Below are 22,835 nucleotides of genomic sequence, written 5' to 3' on the forward strand. Positions count from 1 at the left end.
GAATGCACACCCAGCCGCTCCTTGGTTGTATTGGTTTGGTTGCTCCGCAATATGCAGGCTCTCGTCGGCTGGTTACTGCGAGCGGCGAGAGTATACTATTTTGGAGAGTTTTTTCAACCCACCCAGCCCCGAATTACTTCCTCGACTGCAGGATCATCAGGATTCCGTGTGCATGTGCGTGCGTTTGGAATTTTTACTCTTGTTCAGTCGTTCGGGCGCTTTCATCGAGTGAAAATCGGGCGTTTTACTTCGGAACGCGAAATAGTGTGAAAGTCTTTTCTGTAGATTAAGCTATTTGGGAAAAGTGAACTTATAATTACCCCACTACGTGCTCAAGTTCTGCAGTTTGGAACGTGTCACGGCGTCACTCAACAGCAGCGGATTTATTTCACAGGTAAATGGATATGATTGTTCACAGACAATTTAGGTGGAGACGCCCAGCTACTGATTCAACTTTTGGACGGATCGTCTCAAAAACTCGGTTACTGGTGAAGGAAACTTTTATTACATTATACAGTAACTGTTTCCAACTGCGTTATAACAGCATTTTATGTTTACTGTTGAATAATTCGCGTCCAATACCCCATATAAAAGTATTGGTACCAAAAAAAACACTTCTTTTGTTTAACAGTATTGGTAAACGCAATATCCTTTTCGAACGGAATTCGGGAGATTTTCCACCCATCATCAGTGATGACGTTGTACATCCACAAGCAGGTGCGTGGTAAGAATTCTCCCACAGTAATTCAAATCCCTTGTGAATGGGTCAAAACTGCCACTGATCAGGAGGTGTGGGTGGGGAGCGAAATAAAAAAAAATGGGCTTGGCAGAAGTGTAAAGAAAAGAAATTTATGTAATAGGCTGGGTAGTCTTGCACGTGGGCGACGTCGAGAACGAGGAGAATGCTTGAATATTGAATGATGTTAACCGTGAGACGCGGGTGAAGTTCATGATTAAAACTGCCTATGTGTGCTTGTATACTACGATTTATAGCCACATTCGTGAGAGCAATCGTTCCACGTGCCTATGTATTGGATGACGATGGTAGACGCGATGTATTGCATGATACCAGAGGACAACGACCTGTCAAATGCAATTTTCCGAAGGAAAAAAATAATGGGCTGTAGGTTTTCTTGCTGAAGCAAGCGCGCGTCAGTAAATTGAATTGTTCGCGTTTCATGTCGAAGTGATAAAAAAAAAACTAATCGTCAGCGCCGAGTATTAATTTTGATTGACGTTTTACAATCAAATGGCGAAAAGGAAAAAATCTGTAATAATTCTGATTGCCAATGTTTCAATTCCTAAACTCAAATCCAACCATTTTCGTAAACTTTTGTCACCACTTATTATCATTTCTAAACTCTGAAAAGGATTACAATTAGTGTACATTGTATTTATAGATAGCTTCTCAATAAAGGTACATGGAAATAACTAAAGCTTGAAAGATGGTAAATACAATTATCTAACTCCCAAGCGTTAAGTTGAAACCTGATGTATTTCGGTAATCAAGTGTATACCGAGTTGGTAATGCTCCACCTGTTTTCGTCTTTTTCTTCACAATCTTTCCAGTTCCTGTAATCAGATTTATTAGAGATTAGGGTGTCTAGATGAAATGTTTACCTTCGCTACTTCCTCTTTTTACTAGAGAAGCTCGTACCCTCAAGGTTAAAGAGTTCGCTTTGATAAGCGATTGGTCATGAGTTCGAAGCTTAGTAGAGTTAGACCGTTCGATGTCAGGGGGACTTGTAGGTATAGGTTTATTCTCCGGCTTCCTCCAAAACCCCCCTACTTTGACCCTTACCCCACGCTAAAAAGAGTAAACCGACATACAGTTGAACGAATACATACCTATCCAAGCAATTATAACTAACGATACTTGATAACTAACAAGGCTCGATAAAGAAGAGCAGTAGTAACTTTCGTCACTACCTACACTTCCTTCCCATAACAGTCGTTAGAGATGCATAAGTTAGCTCGGTCTCTAGCAACAACAATAGTAACACTTCCTTCCAAAACCAATTGTGAGTACGTATCCGTATAAAGCGAAAGCTACTGGATTGTTGTAATTGGATATCGTGAATTAATTCCAAATTAAGCATCTTACGGTGGTTGTTTGTAAATCTTTACTAGCTCAGATCCACCGAGAAGAAGCAAATGTGCGGTCGGTCAAGCTCGAGCTTTTTTGATCATCAACAATAAGCGATGTTGTAAAGATATAAATACGATTGAATTGTGAAAACACCATAGAGCTTGAAATTACACAAAGGTATTTGTTTTTCTTTCGTGTTTAATACACACTTAAAATACTACAAGGTATACAGCCCTAGGGTTATATGGAATGGTGACGTGGGACTTAACACTGTAATAACTGTAATTACAGACACAATAAATTCGTTTGTTTAATGATTTACGTATTTTTATTTTCAGCTTCCTTTCGTTCATTCAGAAATATATTTAATTACACTCGAAAGAACCTTATTTACACTTGGTGATGTGCCTGTGGTCCCCGTGGCTCTGTGGTTAGCGATGTCTGTCGGCTAGCTCTCTCACACGATTGTGATATCGGGTTCGATTCCCGATCAGGTTGTGGATCTTTGCGAGCTGGAAATTTTCTCGACACAGCACTGGGGCACGGTGTATCGTTGTCGAGAAAACACATGCAAAATGTGCCAAAAAAAAACAATATCGATAACGAATTCTCTGAACTAATCTAGTTGATCGAGACCGCTATTAGCCCCAAGGCTAAGCGTGCGATATTGATGTGCCTGTAGTGTTTTTTTGTGTGCAAACAACATTTACCAATTAAAACAAAGTTGAAGTTTAAAAAGATTCATTTTTTTTGCTTCACAAGTTTGTTACATTTGCCAATAATTACATTCATTGTTTTACGAAGACAGCTAATATAAGAATATTATTTTATTTGTAAAGTTAAAAATAGAGCAATATCTAACAATGTTGAAATGTCAAAAAAAGATTTTGAATAGATCTTGGTAAATAAACAAAAAATTAAAAGGCACTCTGCTCCACATATACTCTACTTTACCGTTGCTTTTACCAGCATGTTTTCTTTCAAGACATCAGTTTCTTTTGCGCTCTAACAGCAGATTTAGAAATTGTTCAAGAAAAGTGTTGTTTCAAACTTTTCGAAAAACCTTTACCTTCGAGACATCAAATTAGTCTAGGTTCAAGGAAGTAAACATAAATTGACCTTTCGGGACGGGGAGACTCTGTCAATTTTTTTTTAATATTTATACAGAGAATATCAAGGGAATGGTTGGTGTCTATTCATGTCGTCTGTACTAGGAATGTTCGCATGTGATTGGTTAATTGTTCGCGTAAATTTGTCCTTGACACTTCAAATCAATTTTTACCGCTTTGCAATGAAAAAATAATGATAACTAGCGTATCACAGAATTGTTCAATATTTTATATATCCACCAACAAATTAGTTTTTGTTATCCATCATGTGGTTATGCTGTTATTATCGTTTGAAATCTTATGCAACTTTTGCCAGTTTCATTTCCAATTTTACAGAATGCATACCAGTATAGATAACAGAGACGTAGTCCCACATCAAAATTAACTTCAAAATAAATCTTGATTTTTTTCTTGCTTACTATTAACTAGATTTTATTTGATACTACTTGATACTACGAGAACAAGGCATACCTAGTGTGATTTTGCTCTTTTCTAAACCCATTCTGAAACAATTAGTTATTTTAGATTCGAATGTCTACTGCAAAATAAATAGAATGTCCACTAAACATAGGAGCAAAGAGGTTGCATAATACACTATTTTCCGACTGATACAAGTGTTTTGCTGCTAATCAAATAGGATGAGAAAATTATAAGGCCTGGAAGCATAAATTGTTAGTCTAGCATATCATAGATCAATGACAGGATGACTACTAACCTGGTACTGAAAGTTGATAACAGTAATTTTCGCAACGTGCAGCCCTACCGACTCAAAGCATCAAATTGCTGCTAAACGATTCCTTGTGCGATTCTTACATTGTAGGTTCAGTTTTTTATTCATGTGCGCATAAGAAATAGCTACTATTATATGCTCGTGCCGGCTTGTAAACACTAAAGGAATTTTTTGCACATTTTCAGCTGCATTTCTTGTTAGCGTTTATTATTTAAAGAGTACTGGTTGGAACATGGATGTGTTGACAATATTAACCAATTTTAGGTGGTTGATGATTTTTGCTTACAAATCGCCGTTGATTGTTTTTTATTTACGGTGATAATCGAAGAAAAATATTCCACGCGCATCTTAGAAAACCAATGCCATAAACATTTGCATGATGCAGATGGAACATTTTTTGCCTTTTCAGGGGACGTATTTGACGTACGACTACGTCTTTGTTTACTATACATACTAGAATTTCGTAAAATTGAAAATCAAACTGGCAAATGTTGTGTCTGATTTCGAACGAATATAGCAAGCGATGTCGGTGGATAGATAAAATGTGTGACAATTGTTTGATATAATGTTGTGGGCTTTGCAGATGACATAGTTATCTTGGTAAGAGGAAAGTTCGATAACATAGTTTCGAAAAAAACGCAGGAGGCTCTGAAGTATACCCAATCTTGGTGTATGAAGAAGCGTCTCAGCATTAATCCGACAAAAGCTGTAATCGTACTTTTCACTAGAAAGAAGGAATTCAATTTAAAAACTCTCAAACTCGGAGGAGTAGAAATACCATTTAGTAAACAGGTTAAATGTTTAGGAATTACCCTTGATGCCAAGCTAAACTGGAATACACATCTTGACTATGCAATCAACAAGGCGGTCAGTGCATTATGGTTGTGCTCCAAAACCGTTGGGAGAAAGTGGGGCTGCTTGAGACCGAAAATGGTGATGTGGATATTCACATCTATTATACGTCCAAAACTGACCTACGCTGCGTTAGTGTGGTGGCCAAAAACCAAAGAATCCACGGCTGAAACAAAGCTAGATAAAGTTCAACTACTTGCATGCATTGCTATAACAGGAGCAATGAGCAGCACCCCATTAAAAGCTCTTGATGCAATTCTTCATCTGTTGCCGTTGTACGAATACGTGCAACTAGAAGCAGAAAAGAGTGCATTGAGGCTCAAACGAACAAAAACTATCTTGTCAGGTGATCTTGTGGGTCACCTGACTATACTGGACTTTTTCAAAAGAGGGCCAGTGATGAGTATAAATGGAGACTGGATGGCACTTCATGATAATCATGATATTCCCTACAAGGTATGCGAAACGTCGCGTACAGACTGGGAAGTCGGAGTTCCTGATGTCCGTCCCGGTTCAACGATATTTTTCACAGACGGCTCAAAAATAGGTACAAGAACTACAATCTTCGGCCCTGGAATTAATATTTCAGTGGCAATGGGACACTGGCCAACAGTGTTTTAAGCGGAGATTTTTGCAATCCTTAAATGTGTGTCTGACTAGAGAATACAAACATGCAAATATTTGAATTTTCTCTGACAGTCAAGCAGCGCTGGAAGCACTTGATGCTTATAAATGTACATCCAAGATTGTCTGGAAATGTATTCTCACATTGCGACAGCTATGTCAAACAAACTCAGTAAATTTGTATTGGGTTCCAGGACATTATGGCATTGGTGGGAATGAAAAGGCAGACGAACTTACAAAACAAGGATCTAACTCACAGTTTATCGGCCCAAAACCTTTCTGCGGTATATCAAACTGTGCAGTTAAAATGGAGCTTAAACGCTTGGAGGAAAAGAAGTTGCTAACCAATTGGTTGAATGTCAAAAAGTGTTCCCAATCTAAAAGATTTATAACACCAAACGAGAATCATTCGAAAAAGCTTCTAGAGCTCAACAAAAGAACTCTTTGTACATACGTCGGCCTAGTAGCGGGGAGCTGTCCGAGTAGATATCATTCAAAGAACATTGGCCGGGTTCAGGATGATATCGCTTTTGTTATATGGAAAGCGAGACATCGGAACATCTGCTGTGCAGTTGTGGTGCATTATTTAAACGCAGATCAAGGCTTCTTGGCAGTGGCTGTTTACAGCCCAAAGAGATTTGATCTTTGAATCCTGGGAAGGTCATAAACCATATTTGGGACCATATACTGGGAGCGTGTTGGTGCAGGTATCTGATCACTCAACAATAGTGGTCATTAAATTTTGCAAGGGGACACGTATAGCAATTGACTGGGATATATGACAAAAGTTCACATCAATGGATAACGTAATTCTAATTCACTAATAAAAAAAAATTTACATAATGTTTGACATTGTTACCTTATTGCATAATGGGTAAAGTAGGTGAAAGGTTCGAGGTCGAGCTTTCACATCAACTTTCCTCGCTATCGCCCTGCTTTCTGAGAACGGATAACAAAAAATGTGAAATCCAGCTATGAAAAGGAAAATATTCCAAAGACTACTTGAACTCAATCACTTTTCTCAGAGATGGCTGATCCGATTTCCACAAAATTAGTGTCAACTAATAAGTCTAGCTGCCTTGTAACACACTATTGAATTTCACTGTAATCGGACTGTAACTTCGTCTGTAAAGTACTAAAATGTGAAAATCACGAAACTTCATTATCTCAAAAACTGCACAACCGATTTGATCAATATTATTATCAGATGAGCGGGCTAGTTAAGGGTTAACTGATAAATTATGATTGAACACGTGGTTTTCAAAGTTTGGCTGCCCTATACGTTCCCATTTCATCTGATTATAATTGAACTCAAGCAACCGTTATGTATTAAATTATTAATAAAACAATGAACGTCTATTATTTCACATGACTTATTTGAATATAACTAGTGTCATACGAACGAGTCATCTCTCAAACTTACAAATAACAAACTTCATAACAATTTGATATGTGGCTCAAAAGTTATGGAAAGAAAAGAAATTCAAAGACTATTTAAAACTATACCTGTTTTGATTGATATATTTATGTGGCCTCAACATAATTTAAATGTGGTTTTGTACTATTTGAACGTTCCAAAGTCATTGATTCCTTGCGATGTGTTCAAAGTCTGTAAATGCACGACGAATCGGCCATAGGATATGATCAAAGCCAAAAGACAAATCGTTTGGTTTATCGGTTTTATTGGTTTTATCGAAATGACAACATCCTCGACTTTTGGCTTCTGTACATCGCCCTAATTCTGAATATATTTATATTGGGTGGTATTCGGTCATTTTCAGCAAATTTTCTGGCATCAATCTAACACCGGAAATACCCATATTGGGAGGTATTTAGTTATTTTGGTTGTTTTCCAGAAACTAACAGTGGTCGTCTTTAAATTCAAAATGGTGTCCAGGATCAATGTTTGGTTTCTATGCATCATCTCGATTACGGAAATATCCATGTTGAGTATTATTTGATCATTTTCGACTGTTTCCCATAAGTTGCCATTTAGCGATTCAAAATGGTGCCTGAGGTCAATTGTTAGCTCATTGCATCATTCTGGTTCCAGAGATACTCATATTGGATGGCATTTGTTTATTTTAGGCTGTTTTTCACAAACCGGAAGTCGCCATCTTGGATTTCGAAATGGTATTTAATATAATTTCTGGCCTATTAGCGTCATTCTGGTTAAAAAAACACCCATATTGGGTGCAATTTGATCATTTTCGATTTCAGCTGATGTGTATCATTCTAGATCCGGAGATACTCATGTTAGACGGAAATCGGCCATTTTTGGCTGTTTTCCAGAAACCACAAATTGCCATCCTACAATTCATAATGGTGTCTGAAGTCGATTTGTGGCTCCAGTGCATCATTACGATTCCGAAAGTACCCATATTGGGTGGTATTTGGTCGTTTGCCGCTGGTTTTCCGTAGCCGGAAGTCGCCATATTAGAATTCAAAATGGTATCTGTGGTCGAAGTTAGCTCCTGTGTATCTTTCTTGTGGTCCCCCTGGCTCTGTGGTTAGCGATGTCGAGGATCTTTTTGAACTGGAAATTTTCTCGACTCAGCACTGAGGCACGGTGTATCGTTGTACTTATCCTACACATGCAAAATGTGCCAAAAACAATATCCAAAATGTTTTTTTTTTCTTCACATAACATTTATTTGACACGGCACAAATACAATTTAATGTTTAACGGCGCCAATTATATCTGATGACTTAAAAACTAAAGCAAATTTTTTATCCTCGCTGCCGACTACGAGCTGAAATTAAGTCTAACTTAAAACTAGCATGGATTTTCCAATCAGTGTTTTGTTGTTCAATGGTCGTCTGATAATCGTCGATCGTATGGATTCGTTCTGCCACGATGTCGTGAGTTGGGACAGAGGCTTGCAGTCCTTGGGTCCTGGTTCTATTGTGCGGGGTCTGGATGCTGGTTCTGTGCTTAAGGTTCAAGCGTGTTCTTGTCGTTTCGTTGGGTGTAGACGGAGGGGAACGGGACTAGACTGGGGCGTGGATGGATTTCAGGAAAACGTATATACGGGTCATGTAGTACTTCACGGCTCGCCAAGACATCACGAACAGGAACAGCTGGCCGTCTACCTCCGGCCTGAAGGGAAGCTACAAGTTTAGACCTGGCGTCACGGTGTACAGGACATGACCAAACAACGTGCTCTATGTCGTGATAACCTTCACCACAGGCACAGATACCACTCTCCCCGAGCCCAACACGACGGAGATGCGCGTCAAATCTATAGTGATTGGACATAAGCCGGGACATCACGCAAATGAAATCCCGACTTACATCCAACCCCTTGAACCACGGGTTCGTCGATACCTTGGGAATTATGGAATGTAACCACCTTCCCAGTTCCCCTCTGGTCCAAGCATTTTGCCAACTGATGATCGTATTCTGACGTACAAATGCGAAAAATTCATTGTAAGCAATTGGTCTTTCATAAATATCGCCGTTTTTTGCGCCCATCTTAGCCAAAGAGTCCGCTTTCTCATTGCCCGGTATCGAGCAGTGAGAAGGGACCCACGCTAAGGTATTCTGAAACGATTTTTCGGATAAAGCACTCAAATGTTCCCGTATTTCCCCCAGGAAATACGAAGAGTGCTTAACATCTTTCATCGATCGGAGAGCCTCAATAGAACTGAGACTGTCCGTAAAGATGAAATAATGGTCCGTGGGAATTTTTTCAATGATTATTGAAGATACCGAAGCCAGTGGACCCATCCAGAAGTGATCCGTCAGTGTAGAACATATTGTCGCAGTTGATGTTTCGATATTTATTGGAAAAATTTTTAGGGATCTGCTGCACGCGTAAATGATCCGGGATTCCACGGATTTCTTCTATCATGGATGTATCGAAAAACACAGTAGAATCAGAAGTAATAAGTTGACACGATTTGGAATATTCGAAGAAGGGTTAATATTTTGGGACATGTGATTAAAATACAATGTCATAAAGCGGGTTTGAGAATTGAGTTCGATGAACCTTTCGAAATTTTCAATCACAGGACGGTTCAAGACCTCACATTTGATAAGAATACGAGAAGAGAGGCTCCAGAAGCGGTTTTTCAATGGTATAACTCCAGCCTCATCGTATGGGTCGACTGCATGCAACCTAAGGCGATACGCAAACAACGATATTGTATTCGCTCCAGTTTGATCAAATGTGTGTTTGCTGCGGAACGGTAGCACGGAAGCAGAAACACCCGTATTCAATTACAGACAGTATCGTTGTTTGGTAAAGCCTTATAAGGTCTCCTGGGTGGGCTCCCCACCATTGTCCGGTTATTGTACGAAGAAAATTCACTCTTTGTTGACATTTTTTCATCAGATACTTCACGTGACAACCCCAGGTGCCTTTAGAGTCGAACCAGACACCAAGATATTTGTGTACCAAAACCTGAGAAATCGTTTTACCCATTAATTGTCTTTGGAGCTGAGCAGGTTCATGCTTCCTAGAAAAAACTACTATCTCAGTCTTCTCCGGAGAGAATTCGATACCTAGCTGTAAAGCCCAAGCAGACAAATTGTCCAAGGTATCTTGCAATGGTCCTTGCAAATCTGCAGCTTTGGCTCCTGTAACAGAGATTACACTGTCGTCTGCAAGTTGTCTTATCGTGCATGAATTTGCCAGACATTCGTCGATGTCATTTACATAAAAGTTGTAAAGAAGGGGGCTTAAACATGAGCCCTGGGGAAGACCCATGTAGCTAATGCGAAAAGTTGCCAAATCGCCGTGCGTAAAATGCATGTGCTTTTCGGACAACATATTGTGCAAAAAATTGTTCAAAATTGGAGAAAATCCTTGTCGGTGAAGTTTGCCCGAAAGAATGTCAATAGAAACGGAATCAAAAGCCCCCTTAATGTCCAAGAACGCAGACGCCATTTGTTCTTCGCGAGCATACGCCAGCTGAATATCTGTTGAAAGCAACGCAAGACAATCATTCGTTCCTTTGGAACAGCGGAAGCCAAATTGAGTATCTGATAGCAGACCATTTGATTCGGCCCAGTGGTCTAAGCGACGGAGTATCATTTTTTCCATCAATTTCCGGATACAGGATAGCATTGCAATCGGCCTATAAGAGTTGTGATCAGAAACTGTTTTCCCTGGTTTTTGGATGGCGATCACCTTCACTTGCCTCCAATCCTGCGGTACAATGTTTTGCTCCAAGAACTTATTGAACAAGTTCAACAAGCGCCTCTTGGCATTGCCGGGTAGATTCTTCAACAAGTTGAATTTGATTCTATCTAACCCAGGCGCGTTATTGTTACAGGACAGGAGGGCAACCGAAAATTCTGCCATCGTAAAAGGTGATTCTATCGCGTCGTGGCCCGGAGACGCATCGCGAACAATGTTTTGCTCAGGAACAGAGTCCGGACATACTTTCCTGGCAAAATCAAATATCCACCGACTTGAAGACTCCTCGCTTTCGTTGACCGTTACGCGATTCCGCATTCTTCGGGCTGTGTTCCGAAGAGTGCTCATCGATGTCTCCCTCGACGTCTCGTTCACGAACCGACGCCAATATCCGCGTTTCTTTGCTTTAGCCAAGCTTTTAAGCTTGGTATCAAGCTCCGAATACCGTATATAGTCGCCAGGTATACCTCCCTTCTGGAAGGCCAAAAACGCGTCGGATCTTTGCGTGTAGACACTCGGACATCGGAGCACTCTTGGTCCCACCACGGAGTGGGAGGCCGTTCTTTGATCGTTACGCCGGGATATTTTTTCGTTTGGGCTTGCAACGCGGCGTCGAGAATCAAGCCCGCGAGGAGGTTGTATTCTTCAAGTGGTGGATGATGTTGAATCGACTCGACCGCTTTTGAAATCATTTCCTCGTATAACTTCCAATCGACATTCCGTGTGAGGTCATACTGAATATCAATTGGTCGCATGTGAGTAGACCGGTTTGTAATCGAAATAAGAATAGGCAAATGGTCGCTACCGTGGGGATCGAGGATTACCTTCCATGTGCAATCCAACCGTAGCGACGTCGAACATAAAGAGAGATCCAAAGCGCTTGGGCGCGCTGGAGGTTTCGGGACACGTGTGATTTCACCGTTGTTTAAAATTGTCATGTCGAAGTCATCGCAAAGGTTATAGATCAAAGAGGAGCGGTTATCATTGTAAGGGGAACCCCAAGCCACACCATGAGAGTTGAAATCTCCCAAAATCAAACGTGGCGAGGGAAGGAGTTCTATTAAATCAAAGAGCAGCCGTTGCCCAACCTGTGCTCTGGGGGGAATACATATTGAGGCAATACAAAGCTCTTTACCTTGTATTGTCATTTGACATGCGACGACTTCGATACCTGGAATCGAGGGGAGGTTAATACTATAGAAAGAATAGCACTTTTTAATACCTAGAAGTACTTCTCCATATGGGGTGTCTCGATCAAGGCGAATAATATTAAAATCATGGAAGTTAAGATCAGTATTCGAAGTAAGCCAAGTTTCACAAAGGGAAAATAAATTGCATTTGTTTTTATTTATCAAAACTTTGAATGAATCGATTTTTGGTAAAATACTTCTGCAATTCCACTGTAAAACAGAGATAGAATCCTTCAAATTAGCAGTTGAATTAGCCATCGAAGGATACGATCGCTGCAAGGAGGGGCCATTGGGCAGTCAACTGCTTCAAAAATGATGTGACTGTTGGGAGGAATGCTGTAAGAAAGTTTTTAATTGGATCAGGTATATTGAAGTTTTCGAAAATCCAGTCCACAATATCAGAAAAATTCACCAATCCGGCATTTGTTTTGTCAACTGGATGTGCAAAAGGAACAACTGAGGTTTTAGATGTTCCTGGCAGTGCTGGGAACTCCTTCTGGGACTTTAAATTTGCAAGCCCAGGAGGGGTTTGCTTCGGTTTTTCCGTAGCACCTTTATTTTTGATTGTACTGTTCTTTCCACTTTGGGAAATCTTAGGACCTTTTCTGGGAAGCTTAGGGGAGGAAAGATTTTTCCTCTTTCTAGACTCCCCAAGATTGGCAAAAGAAGTTCCCTCTAGTGGTTCGTCAGAGTCGGTTTCATCTGAAGACAACAGATCAAAGGGGTTCGCTGTTATGGTAGAAGTGGTCGTGGTCTTCTTGAGCATATCAGCGTAAGAACGCTTTGAACGCTCTTTGAGAGACCGTTTTAATTTATCCTTGCGCTGCATGTACACCGCGCATGTGGAGAGCTCATGCCGATTCTCCCCGAAGTGGATACATTTTTCAGCATTCGCACTACAGGAATCGTCGGCATGGTTCTCTCCACACTTACCGCACCGTACCTTATTGCAGCAGTAGGCGGCTGTGTGACCTAACTGCTTGCAATTGGTGCAGTTCATTAAACGGGGCACAAATAAGCGCACAGGAAGACGAACCCGGTGGATCAAGACGTGGCTCGGCAATGCAGACCCGGTGAACGTGACATGAAACGAGTCTGACGGGGTGTATACTTTTTTGTCGCCGACGAGCGACACAGATCGCAATTGTTTAACCTCTAAAACTTTAACCTCAGGAAGGCTGCTGTTTTTAAAACAGCCTACAGCATCCTTCAAGAGGCACTCGACGGACAAACTCGGATCGGTCACGACGCTGTCGATCTCCACGTCTCGGGCCGGTATGTATACGCGATACTCCCGAGTAAAGAGCTCGAAACAAGCTATATCGTTGGCCTGTTTCAGGTCATTGACCACAACACGGAGCTTGTTTGGTCTAACCTTGATTATTTCAGTCACGGCCTTGAAGCGTGACGTCAGGTCTTTCGAAATTTGTATAATGTTCAGGGATTTCGACTCAGGTCCTGCTTTTGGCCGGAAATATACAATGAAACGTGAACCTGCTGTTTCGTCGAGGTAGAGCCTGGCACGAGGGGGAACTGAAGAGTGGACAGCGGGGGAAGGAGCAGGAGGGACAGGGTCAGGAGGGTTCGGTGTCGGAGGATCGGGGATTGAGGTATCCACTTCCATTGTGCTAAGGCTAGCACCCTAACACCGACAAGAAACACGTATCTTTCCTTTGATTTCGAGCGATGCTTTGTCTTCGACAATGTGGTCACGCAATCGTTGGGTGCAGCAGCCGGCAGCCGGCAGCTGTGCGGATTTACACTTTCTTCTTTGTAGCTCTGGTTGTCTTCAACACAGCTAAACACCGAAACGTTCGGTTCAGCAGCGGCGGCGCAGCTACGCAGCAACAAAGCAAACAATAGCGGTTGACCTTCAGGCGGATTTATTTTGCACTGCACAGCACTCGTTAGACCGGACCGGGCAAGCGATGCCTTTTGTTCGATTATTTTTTGCGAATATATCGAGACGACCGATAAACACAACTGATGCGCTTGGTTGTTCGACTTGGAATGAATATCCAAAATGTTGCCTGAGGTCGATTATGGAATAATTTGTTACCACTAAAAACATTCCATAAGAGGGAGGGGCGTCAAACCATTATGAACATATTTATTACCCTTTAAACATCCACATGCCAAATTCGGTTTCATTTGCTTGGTTTGTTCTTGAGTTGTGCAGAAATGTATGTTTCATTTGTATTGGACCCCTCCTTTCAGAAGAGGGAGGGGTCTCAAACTATCATAAGAACCTTTATCGGGACCAAAAACCCCTACCTACAAATTTTCACGTCGATCGGTTCGGTAGTTTTCGAGCCTATATGGATCAAACAGACAGACAGACCGAACTACATTTTTATATGTATAGATTACAACATCAATATTTTAGAACCTAAAGAGTGACATACATTTTATGGATTGGAGCGTTCATGTAAATCTATTTTTACAAATAAAAGTTTGAATGAGAAAGGCTGACCGCTAGGTGGATTAATTTAGGTTTTTATTCCAATTTTTACATAAAAATGATGTTCCGAAGAAATAAGAATATTATAAAAATACATCTTTCAGCAACGAGAAGTGTAGTTTTAGCTATTTGGTTTCTGATTTATTGCGAATTTTATCTTATTTTCAGGCAACGTTTAAAGGGGTTCATTTTGAAAGTGTGCAAGTATGCGCAGCCGATTTCAGTGACTTTCAGTAGTATGGTTAAGTACCTTTCATTCCATATACGTATCGCGATGGAACATTTTGGAACTTTTGAGAAAACTGCAAATTAAATTCCTCGATTTGTATAGCAGTTTATGTTGACTCACACGTAAATATTGCACTATAATGAAGTTGCGTTGTAAATGTCAGATACGAGCATGTTAATTTTAACATTTTTAACATTAAGGCGGTCATTAATTTGGAGCTCAATAACTTTTTTTCCTTGAGAGATAGAAGTTTTATTCCTTCGACAAACATTCTTCAAACCACTAGATATTTCACATTTTATAAAAATTTTTGATTTGTAATTCGAAAAGAAAATAATTTATTCAAGATCTTTACACATACCACTTAATCTTAAATATTACATTGCAGTATAAAAATACTCAAAGAATTATAAAACTTTTGGGAAGACACCATTATCAGAAAACTAATAGTTTCTTCGTAAAAGCTAATGTCCACCTTTCCACTGTTCGGTGGTGCGATCATCAGCATTCTGTAGCACGCATTTCTAGTTGAAAATTATGAAATCGGTTCTTTTCAGAACTATGAATGGTTGAAGATAAGAATTATGAGAATTTTCGCAACTAGTGTTAAATTTTCATGTATTTCTCAATAATCATTTTTACAATAACGACCGGGGCATCAAAAAAACGGCAGTGTTGCTTATGAACAGTTTGTCGTAGTAAGATATATTTTAAGAAATTTCACAGCAAAAATGAGTGATTTTCCTGTTTAATTGTTCCTTTGTACCCAGTCGAACACCGTTATCGGTGCAATATCGATAACACATATTAGTTAATCTAGAACCAGGGTAATTTTCGCATCAGGAAAGTACAAATTTACTTTTAGTGTTCATGATGATCACTCAGTAGTATCGAAGGTGTTTAATAGTAGCTCGGTTTTACTATGCATTGATGTGAAAAGGCATTTACCTTAGCTACTCTTGCATATTTCTTAGCATTTCAATTGAGAACGTGTAACTTAATTAAAAGAGCGTAGTATTACGCAGATATGTCATTAAAAACCTCATAAATTGCTAATATTCCAGTCGAAATGTTTTCTGTGACTAGGTCTAAACAGTTTTTAAAGTCAAAACAATCATAGCACTAGTTGTGTAATTGTTCTACATATTTAGAGAGTAGGAATGAGCACCAAGGCTTTGTGTCTACCTTAAATGTACCAGATAATCACTCGTTCTGCTACAAATGAGTTTTTCTCATGTCATACTGAAATTACTGTAATTATGTGGCTAGACATTCCTGGTATACAATTCTATTTCTCTCATGACAAACGTAGAACGCATCTACATCTGCAGACATCTAAATCAGAAAACCATTCAAATTTGCACGAAAGCATTCCCATTAAGTCACATAATAGAAAGAACTTCCCCCTCCATTTCCTGATGTCAAAGCTCTGCCTGTTCTACGAGTAAAGTAACTGTAAACACTTCCATCGTCAGCGGTTCCATCCCCCGCGGTTGGTCACTCATCCCAGCCTGTAAGAGTTGACCGATTTGGGTGGAATTGGGTAGGCATTGGAGCTATGTCTAAAGTTGTAGACATCACTGTCGGCTAGGTATATTGTGCATTCTCTTCTATTCAACCGCGTGCGTTTTACCAACATATAACTACCATTCAGTTCTACAGCCGTGAGCGCTCTCACAAACGGGTGAAGCCCGTTGTGTAAATATTCCATTATACGTATAGCAGCTAGGTGTGTTTATCGTCGACGCGCTAAATTTTTGGAAGCCGCTTTTCGTAGAACTTTTACTGCACGGAGCACCTCAGTTGACAACAGCAACTTGCTGAATTCGGTCGCCAATCTGAAACTTTCCCATTTATAATAGTTTTCGTTTTTGTTCGGTAGTCAATGAATCAATGCTAGCGTTAAACGTACAATCTAGCTACTGTATAAGTGTGTCTCGCTTTACCTGTACACTCAACTGTAGAAATCGTGTGAAACCATATGGAACCAAAACAAGTGACAATTCGTGTATGGAATTGTTGTGTGTATAGCAGTATTTTTCTATGCTAATGAAGGGTACCGACGTGCTTGGAAATTAGCGCAAAGCTGACAGCAAAACAAAAAAAGTAAGCCAAAGAACAGGTGATTGACCTCTTGTGGAGAAGTCCGTTCTTGTTTTGGTTCAGAACATTGCATAGCAGCAAGTGATTGTAGCAAGTGACAAATGATTGAATTTCTCTGTAGCCGCCCAGCAATCAATCTAATAGTATTTTTGGCAATCGCATGTTGCCCGGAATTTTCTACTAATTGAATTAACGGTTCGAATTTGGAGCTACAAGGTTGCAGCCTGACTTGGTAATTTCATTTCTTTTTTATTAGACTATATCATGCAGAGCAATAACCCTGGGCCTGGGTACAAAATTAATAAATATTATTAGAATTTTTCCTACAGTTTTGACCAAAAGTCAAATTTCAAAATCTAGTTCGCAAATTTTCCAACAGAAAATTAACCCTCTAGTTCCCAAATTAGTTTTTAGACGAACTTCGAAAAAATCACTATGAAGCTACATAAACATTTTTTAATAAGAACTCATTAAAGCCTTTTTTAGACGTTTAACTGAAGACCGTCTAAAGTTGGCACTGGGCACTAGAGGGTTAAGAGTGATTGGTCTAATTTGTACGGGCATCAACTACTTTGAAAACTCCGACAACGCAAGAAAAACAAAAATTGGGAAAATATCCGAACTACTAAAAATATTTCACAGCAAGTTCATATAGGTACCACGGGGATTTGTCTAACTAACAAAACAAAATTTTATTCCGATTTTCATGCAAATTAAGAATTCAAAAAAAATCATGACTCTATTCACAACACGTCATCCAAGTGACTGTGGAAACCACTCTGATGAGTAAAGTGAGAAGCTAGATGACGAAAGAAATATTGGGCCTTATTTCTCAATAGCAAATCACGATTCATGTGTTCTACCTCTTTGCCATCGATAGGGCGTAAGGAAAAAATAGCAAATCAATAAGTTACTGGCAAACTATCACCGCTGATTTTACAATCAGAAATCTGGAACGAACACTTTTGTTTTGTTATATTATTTTCTTCGGTGGGTAATTCTCTTGCCATTTTCTATAGGTACAGCCAGAGTAAACATTTGCATGCCGATTTTCTTTGCATATATTTACGAAAGAATCACGTAGCCTCTGTTGCATGTATATATAAACATTATCGCTATATCGCACTATAATTTAGTGCCGGTCAACAACCGAATAGTGAAAATATGTAAATTCATGTTCGCGTCATGCATTATGTATCTCAATTCTCAACTCAACAATAATGCAAGGGCACCATGTTTATCTGAATTGAACCATGAGCGCAGCTCTATTCAAAAGCGTTCTTTTTGCGTTAGTAAGTATGTCAACATTCGCATGTTGACACACAGATTACACTGGTCGACAAAATGAAAAAAAAAGTGCATTAAAAAAGCTCAAACCGGAAAAATTAGAGATTATAGCTATTCAACCATTCCCATGAATTTTGCTGCCCCCAGCCATTACCAAAACGCGTCAACTGACGTGAGAGTGTCGTATATAAATTGCTCGCCGGGTTCATAACAAGGCTAGGGACACCAAAAATTACAGGAATGGTTGAATTGCTTTAATCTTTCATTTTTCTGGTTCGAGCTTTTGAAGTGCACCTGTGTTAAATAGTGTTATCGACTACAAATATGCTTAGGCGCTTACCATTAAGTCTTAGTTTGGCTCAAAACCTCAACATCAGAAACTTTCTCAATTTTGAGAACACTAATGTTATATGAAACAGAAAGAAATGAATTTATACGCTTCAATTTCAAAAGAGTTCTTCTGAAACATTTTTTTTTGAATGTGTCTCGAAATAATGTAGCTCAGTATATATTAGGGTGGGGAATCGTTATATGGAAAAAACGAAATTTGATAGCAGAAAGCCAGAACCAAGTTTTTTTGTTCTATTTGGGGCCCCAAACAATCCTGAATTTATTGGAAGTCGATTGGTTTTGTCTCCGCTTGGCGCATTGCATTTTAAATTCATATGGAGATTTGTATGGAAAAACCAACTTTTTTGCATTTTCTATTCTAAAGGGCTCAAAATGGCTCAAACCATAGGTTTCATGACTTCATATGGTAGGTTTTTTAATGCCTAACAACTTGGCCGAAGACACTAAAGAGGGTGTGCCAAAAAAATACTAGAGCTGTTCAAAGTTGAGTATGTCGAAATTTATGTTGCAAATCATTTTTCTGCCAACACTGCCAGTGTACCGGCGTCAGTCAGATTTCCATCAGTAGTTACCTCTGAAACACGTTGTAGATTTTATTTACGCCTAGAATATTGACCTAAATTTGTTTGCTTGGTCCAGCTGAGTGTAGAAACTCGTTACGACAGGTTACTTCTGATGGGAATCCAACTGACGTCGGTACATTGGTAATGTTGGCAGAAAACAAGATTTTTTGCATTTAAATCGACATACTCAACTGTGAACAGCTATGGCTCTTCTTAGGGACATTCTAGCTCTTCAGTGCCTTTTGCAAAGTTGTTAGGCATCTAAAATACTATACTTTAACATAATGTAGTGCATTATTAGAGCGTTATTGAGCTCTCTAGGAAGGTAAATGCAAAAAAGTAGGTTTTCCCATACGAATTTTCATACAAATTTGAAATGCAATGCGCCAAGCGGAGACAAAACCAATCGACTTCAAGTAAGTTTGGGGTTGTATGGGACCTCAAAAGGAACCAAAAAAACTTGGTTCTGGAGAATCGATCATTTTTCCCCATCCTAGTATATATAGGATATCGAATTTATTATCTCATGAACCTATTAGAAAATTTAACCAATTTTAGTGGCTTTCTCCCATATATTATTGAAGTATTGTTTTTATGTTTTGTTTTCATTTTTTGTAGCGTGTTTTTCTTCTTTTTCGTGGCTTCTTTTCTGTTTTTAGAATGAATAAAAAACACTGGATGCTCTTTTTATCTAAAAAAGTTATATCATTCCTAATTAGTTTCACATACTTTCACATACTTTCACAATTGACCTTTATAGTTAGATACATCCTCGAGATTTTCCTTACAATCTAATGATTTATTCATACCAGATTTCCACAAATTTTGTTTTGAAATCATTGACATCTTTGTTTTTCGTTGCCACGATTGCAAGTGCCACATAGTACTGAAAGATATTTGGAAACACATTTGTAATACGAGTCTCTTTTGTCAATATTAAGCGGCAGATATATTGCGGAAATGAAATCAATCGAACAAAAACCACAGCTGGTAGTTCCTCATTGCCAATCGTATTCGGATACGAAAACAGAGAAATCAAATAGTTCAAATAATCACATATCCTTAACAACTGAATTTTTCTAAAGGGGTATTATAGACTGTTTCGAAAATTATAAATACACTTACTTACTTTACTTTTACGGCGACAGACCGATTATCGATCCAATACAGAATCCAGAATACGTCGCCATGTCACTCGGTCTTGGGCTACTATCCCCCAATTTCCCCTAACACCTATTTAGCGGGTATCCTCGTCGACAGCACACATCCAACGAGGGCGAGGCCTGCCTCGAAGTCGACGGCCTCTATCGGGATTTCTACTAAACATAGTCTTCGATGGTCGTTCTTCCGGCATTCTAGCTACATGCCCAGCCCACTACAACCTGCCGTGTTCCATCCGCTTGACTATATCCGCCGATTTGTACACCTGGTACACTTCATGGTTCATGCGTCTGCGCCAAACACCATTTGCCGCCAAGGATTGAACGCAAAATCCTACGCTCAAAAACATCAAGTGCTCGCCGATCGGCATCTTTCAACGTCCATGCTTCATGGTCGTAGAGGGCCACGGGAAGGATTAGTGTTTTGTAGAGTGCAAGTTTAGTACGGGACTGCGGGAACCGGGAATGGGAAAAAAATTCTTAGCAAAAATGAGATTTCAAATAAAGTTTATTAATAAAAGGTATCAAACAATCGTTTACGAAGAAACAGCCGATATTAGTCAAAACGCAGGTCACAGTATTAGTCAAAGTGCATGAAGACCAAGCGGATTAAAATGCCTCTTGAAACTTAGGAAGTAATTGAAACCGCCATAAGGAGAAGTTTTCGCAACAGGAGCCAACGAATGTCCTATAATTTTACTCGACAGATGAGTATGATCGATTAAGGACACAAAATAAGGATTGACTGAATAGGATTTGGATCGAATTGTAGATGGTGAGAGCGTTCTTTTTCTAGCTTAGTATTTTTCTCTATAATTATCTAAACATATAAAAATGCAGCTCTGTCTGTCGGTCTATCTGTCTGTCTGTCTGTCTGTCTGTCTGTCTGTCTGTCTGTCTGTCTGTCTGTATGTCTGTCTGTCTGTCTGTCTGATCCATATAGGCTTGGAAACTACCGAACCGATCGGCGTGAAATTTTGTATATAGGGGTCTGGAAAACAGCCGAAAATGACCAAATAACACCCAATATGAGTGTTTCTTCAACCGGATTGACGCTCAGAGGCCAGAAATTGTCTCCTAATGCCATTCTGAAATCCAAGATGGCGACTTCCGGTTTCTAAAAATCAGTGGCAAATGACCTTATACCACCCAACATGGGTATTTCCGGAATTGTTATGATGCACTGAAGCCACAAATCGACCTCAGACAACATTTCGAATTGTAAGATGGCGACTTCCGGTGTCTGGAAAACAGCCGAAAATGACCAAATAACACGCAATATGAGTGTTTCTTTAACCGGATTGACGCTCAGAGGCCAAAAATTGTCTTCTAATGCCAATGTGAAATCCAAGATGGCGACTTCCGGTTTCTAAAAATCAGCGACAAATGACCAAATACCACCCAATATGGGTATTTCCGGGATTGTTATGATGCACTAAAGCCACAAATCGACCTTAGACAACATTTTGAATTGTAAGGTGGCGACTTCCGGTGTCTGGAAAACAGCCGAAAATGACCAAATACAACCCAATATGAGTGTTTCTTTAACCAGATTGACGCACAGAGGCCATAAATTGTTTACAAATGCCATTTTGAAATCCTAGATGGCGACTTCCGGTTTCTGAAAATCAGCGGCAAATGACCAAATTCCACCCAACATGGGTATTTCTGGGATTGTTATGATCCACTGAAGCCACAAATCGACCTCAAACAACAATTTGAATTGTAAGATGGCGACTTCCGGTGTCTGGAAAACAGCCGAAAATGACCAAATACCACCCAATATAAATGTTTCTTCAACTAGATTGACGCTCAGAGGCCAAAAATTGTCTCCTAATGCCATTCTGAAATCAAAGATGGCGACTTCCGGTTTCTGAAAAACAGCGGCAAATGACCAAATACCACCCAATATGGGTATTTCCGGGATTGTTATGATGCACTGAAGCCACAAATCGACCTCAGACAATGTTTTGAATTGTGAGATGGCGACTTCCGGTGTCTGGAAAACAGCCTAAAAAGATCAAATACCACTCAACATGAGCGTTTCTTTAACCAGATTGACGTACGGAAGCCCGAAATTGTTTTGAAATCCAAGATGGCGATTTCCGGTGTCCGGAAAACAGCCTAAAGTGACCAAATACCACCCAGTATGAGTATCTCTGGAACGAGGATGAAGCTGAAAATTGCTGAAATCAGACTCCATTATGAATTGTAAGATGGCAACTTCCGGTTTCTAAAAAACAGCCAAAAATGGCCGATTTCCATACAAAATGAGTATCTTCGGAACCAGAATGATACACAGGAGCTAGCATCGACCACAGACACCATTTTGAATTCGAAGATGGTGACACCCGGTTTCTGGAAAACAGCCGAAAATGACCAAATAACACGCAATATGGGTGTCTCTTAAACCAGAATGACGCTCAGGGGCCAGAAATTGTCTCCAAATGCCATTTTTAAATCCAAGATGGCGACCTACGGTTCCGGATCACCGGATCCAGAATGATGCAAGGAGCTATAAATTGACCTTAGACAACAGTTTGAATTGAATAATGGCAACTTCTGGAAAACAGCCGAAAATAACCAAATACTACTACATATGGATAAGTCCGTAATCGAAATGATGTAAAGAAGCCAAGCATTGACAATGGACACCATTTTGAATTAGAAGATGACCACTTTCAGTTCAGTTTCTGGAAAACAACGAAAATAACTGAAATGCACCAAATATATATCCGGAATAGAGGTCATGTACAAAAGCCAAAAGTTGAGGATGATGCCACTCCGATAAAACCAATTATTTTTAAACGATATAATCCAATCGCAAGAATCAATCAATTTGAAACGTTTAAAATTATTGAATTAAACACTAAAATAGGCGGGACGAAGTTTGCCGGGTCAGCTAGTGTTTAATATTAATGCAGTACGGCAGGTAGATTTCTG

General features: G+C 39.7%; 1 protein-coding gene across 3 annotated transcripts in view; it reads left to right on the plus strand.

Annotated features, from left to right (window-relative positions):
* The first annotated feature begins 219 nt into the window (after window positions 1–219).
* LOC129729339 (kelch-like protein 17) overlaps window positions 220–22,835 on the plus strand; it is an 83,779-nt gene continuing 61,163 nt past the window's right edge. Inside the window, exon 1 of one of the 3 annotated variants that reach the window (XM_055687851.1) lies at window positions 220–394. The gene's annotated coding sequence lies outside the window, so the exon portion shown is untranslated. Of the gene's footprint in view, window positions 395–16,250; window positions 16,535–16,591; window positions 16,764–22,835 lie in introns of those variants that run through there. The other 2 variants (XM_055687854.1, XM_055687853.1) reach the window with 2 other exon arrangements.

Source organism: Wyeomyia smithii, chromosome 3, assembly GCF_029784165.1.
Source record: "Wyeomyia smithii strain HCP4-BCI-WySm-NY-G18 chromosome 3, ASM2978416v1, whole genome shotgun sequence".
Classification (NCBI taxonomy): domain Eukaryota; kingdom Metazoa; phylum Arthropoda; class Insecta; order Diptera; family Culicidae; genus Wyeomyia; species Wyeomyia smithii.